This window comes from Lactuca sativa, chromosome 3, assembly GCF_002870075.4.
Source record: "Lactuca sativa cultivar Salinas chromosome 3, Lsat_Salinas_v11, whole genome shotgun sequence".
Taxonomy (NCBI): Eukaryota; Viridiplantae; Streptophyta; class Magnoliopsida; order Asterales; family Asteraceae; genus Lactuca; species Lactuca sativa.
In genome coordinates this window covers 205,136,244-205,140,606 of record NC_056625.2, presented here as the reverse complement: position 1 = coordinate 205,140,606, position 4,363 = coordinate 205,136,244, and the positions used below count along the sequence as shown (strand labels likewise).

Sequence of the window (4,363 nt, the reverse complement as noted above, 5' to 3'; positions counted from 1 at the left end):
CTTTCTTGTTATTTTCATGTAGTTTTCTTCCTATTTGTTTTATGCATTTTTGTTGTTGTTTGTTTGTAGTCTTTTTCTTCACTATTTAGTCTTTTTGCTCATTGTTTAGGGTTGTGTCATCCAACTTCTTTTATTAGGATGGCTACTAAAGGGTCACAAAAGGATCTTGCATGGAAGTATGGTACAGAAGTAATAGTTAAGGTTGGAAAAAAACGTTAAAAATACTTAAAATGTAAGCTTTGTAGTAAAGTCATCAAGGGGGAGTGAAGATAATGAAGGAACATCTTGAAATCACAAAGATGTTGGAGCTTATCCTAATGTTCCCAGCGAAGTGAAGGACGAAATCACTCTAACGTTTTTCATTTATCAACATAGTGTTTTCCATTTAAAAATACATTATTTAACGTATGAAGAACTTCAAATCTATCTATATACTTATCTATCTCTTATAAAATATGTCATTCAAATGAATATGGTTCAAGACATGTCTAATTGTTGCACCTTATTCATTTGAAATCCCTACCTCTTCAGCTTACTCTAATTAATTAATAAATTAATTGAGATATTTAACCTATATAAGAACATTATTTCACATGCATGGTTACTCATATTTTCATCTCTTATCTTTCCAATAATTTTATATGAAATACATACTAATAGAGAAAAATGTTGTAGTTATCATATGTTTAAAAGAAAGATTTCAACGGTGAAATATTCTCTCTTTCTGGCAGGCCTTCTTTCTTCTACGTCCTTGTTCTTATATATATATATATATATATATATATATATATATATATATATATATATATACCATTTATGCGTTGGAGAGACCATTTCTTATTTTCTACCGAAACTATTTTTAAATCACAAGTTGAAACAGGTAAAATCAAAGGGCATTACTTGAATGCTACTGTGGGTACATGCGAAGAAATGATGAAAAAGGGTTGTATTTTCCAGAGAATTGGGAGTTCCTATCGTAATGCATGACTACCTTATAGGAGGATTCACTGCAAATACTCGCTTTGCTCATTATTGCCGAGATAATGGTCTACTTCTTCACATCTACCGCACAGTGCATGCAGTTATTGATAGACAGAGGAATCATGGTATACACTTCCATGTACTAGCTAAAGCATCACGTATGTCTGGTGGAGATCATATTCATTTCGGTACCGTAGTAGGTAAACTTGAAGGGGAAAGAGAAATCACTTTGGGCGTTGTTCATTCACTGCGTGATAATTTTATTGAAAAAGATAGAAGTCGTTGTATTTATTTCACCCAAGATTGGGTCTCTCTACCAGGTGTTCTTGTTGTAGCTTCGGACGATATTCACATTTGGCATATATATGCTATGACCGAGATCTTTGGAGATGATTCCGTACTATAGTTATGTGGAGGAACTTTAGGGCACCCTTTGGGAAATGTACCCGGTGCCGTAGCTAATCGAGTATCTCTAAAAGCATGTGTACAAGCTCGTAATGAGGGACGTGATCTTGCTACTGAGGGTAATGAAATTATCCGCGAGGCTACCAAATGGAGTCCTGGAATAGCTGCTGCTTGTGAAGTATGGAAGGATATTAAATTTGAGTTTTAGGAAATGGATACTTTGGATCAAGAACTTTTGTTCTCTTTATTGAATTTCAATTAAACTCACCCAATATTTTACCAAAGGTTTGAGCTGAATCCAAGATGCATATATTTTAGATAGATACATACTTATATAGATATAGAAAATTTCAAATAAAAACTCGAAGACTAAACAACTCAAATCTTTCTATTTTTGTGTTGGTTGGATTCTTAATTAATCCTATGGATCCTTAGGATTGGGATATTGTTTTAGATCCTGTATTTTCCCTGGATCGAGACAGGTATCACAACTCTTTCCACCCATCCTATATATTGTCCTTTTTGTTCCGTATTGTAATAGAAACTTAATTGATTATTATTAGATGAGATTTTACGAAAAATCTGTTTGTAGAAGAGAACAAATCATTTTTTCAATACTTACACTCATTATATTAGTTAATAATGCTAGTGATTGTATTGATATGTTTATTCAGATAGGAAATATGATATTCAAATAAATTAAATGATTTTTCATCGAATGACTATTCATCTATTGTATTTTCATGCAAATATGGAGCAAGAAAACTCTATGAAAAGATGGTGGTTCAATTTGATGTTATTTAAGAAGGAGTTCGAACATAGATGTAGGCTAAGTAAATCAATGGCCAGTCTTGGTCCTATTGAAAATGCTAGTGAAAGTAAAGATCTGAATAGAAATGATACAAATAAAAACATTCAGGGTTGGCATGGTCATGACAATTACAATAATGTTGATCTTTTTTTGGCATCAAGGACATTCAAATTTTTTTCTCTAATGATACTTTTTTTAGTGAAAGATAGTAATGGGGACTATTATTCTATATATTTTGATATTGAAAATCATATTTTTTAGATTGCCAATGATCATCTTTTTTGTAGTGAACTAGAAAGATCTTTTTATCAGAATTCTAGTGATCTAAATAATAGATCTAAGAGTAAGAGTCCCAACCACGATTGTAACATGGATGATACTCAATATACTTGGAATAATCACATTAATAGTTGCATTGACAATTATCTTCAGTCCCAAATCTGTATTGATAATTACATTGTAAGTGGTAATGACAATTCCAGTAACAATTACATTTCTAGTTCCATTTGTAGTAAAAGTGGAAATAGTAGTCAAACGAGGATATCACAATGAGTGATCAAACTATACCAGAAAGTTCTGCTCATATGGGTGTAACTCAGCTGTAGCACCTGGTTCCTGGTACGTAAAAATTTATCTAAGAATTTGTCTTTTTAGCCTTGGACTCGGCGAGTTGTAGGTCCGACTCGCCGAGTAGGGGCGGGGTCCGGGGGCACGTTTAAGTTGGCGACTCGGCGAGTCCATATTCTGGACTCGGCTAGTCCATATTCTGGACTCGGTGAGTCACCGCTTGTGACAACCCAAAGTTTATTCCGTTACATTACCCCGTTACCGTTAACGGAATATTCCACTGTATAAAAAGTTCCGTTAATAAGAGGTCGTCAAATAAATAAATGTTTTATTTATTTATGTTTTATGTCGTGATAGTCGTAATAAAGTAGAAGAAAACACTTAAGTTGCATTTCCATTTAATTGGAAAAAGTTAGTTTTTATTATTACGACCACTAAATCGGGTGCGACCAAAAGCCCCGTATAACGGCAGTATCGGGTAGATTCCCACTGAGCTTCAACTCAAGCCCCTATATAAGGGGGAGTAAACCCCATTTCAACCTTTTTCACCCTCTCTCTATACACTCTCTCATACGAGCCCGATTTCGCCTCAAATCCGCAACCAAACGCCTCCAAATCGTGAGTCTCCTTACCCTAACTTATCCTAAACATTATTGGCTGTGACTTTAACCCAAAATTCGACCATATAAACTGTCAAAGATGAGTTTACGGCCCAAGAACACTCTAGGGACGTAAACCCCTTAAATGAGGCCAAAATAACCCAAACTTGTCCCATTGAGCCTAGGAACCAATTAAGGAAATTGTCTAGGAGTGTTTGAAGCATAAAACAATCAGTTTTAGGGCATAAAAGAGAGTTTACGGCTCAAGCACATGCTTAGGCCGTAAACACCTCTAATCCTTGCAAAATGCCCCCAAAACACTCCCAAACCACCCTTAGGCTTAATACATAAATTAGGGGCTTGCTATTTTGGGTTTAGAACATTTGAACACAAAGAATTGAGGGGTAAATTGGACTTTATGGCCCAAGCACATGCTTAGGCCGTAAACACCCCCAAACCTCACCAAATGATGGTTTTAACCCCCCCAAATGGCCTCATACTTCATTATAAATCACTAGAATTGAACCAAGGGACTTAAACTTCAATAAAACCAAAGGGATAGGAGTTCACAGCCATGAACTCCCATAGGGGTGGTTCATGGGCCGTAAACTCCCATTTAATGCCCAATTGGTGCCCTAAACTCCCCATTTGACTTGGAAAAATGCTTAGGAATTTACCCTCTACCACTTAAGCCCTCAAAACACCAAAAGGAAGAGTGTTTAGGAGCTTACGGCCGTAAGCTCCCTTGCTTAGGGCCGTAAACTCCTCAAATGGTCCAAATGATGCCATAAATCCATTCACACCTTTTATATTTGGACCTAGGAAAATCCCACAAATGATATGAGACATTTTAGCATCCTAGAACACCCTCACCATGAGTTTACGGCCGTAAACTCATGGGAGTTGTCCCAGGGCCGTAAACACTAAGTATAGAGTTTACTCTTGGAGAGTAAACTCCATTCCTAAGCCATTCTAGCCCCTTAATGTTACCCGGGACACC

At 35.9% G+C, this 4,363-nt stretch overlaps 1 pseudogene; it reads left to right on the top strand.

Annotated features, from left to right (window-relative positions):
* The first annotated feature begins 807 nt into the window (after nt 1-807).
* On the top strand, nt 808-1,594 carry LOC122196412 (ribulose bisphosphate carboxylase large chain-like; annotated as a pseudogene).
* Nucleotides 1,595-4,363: the final 2,769 nt, after the last annotated feature.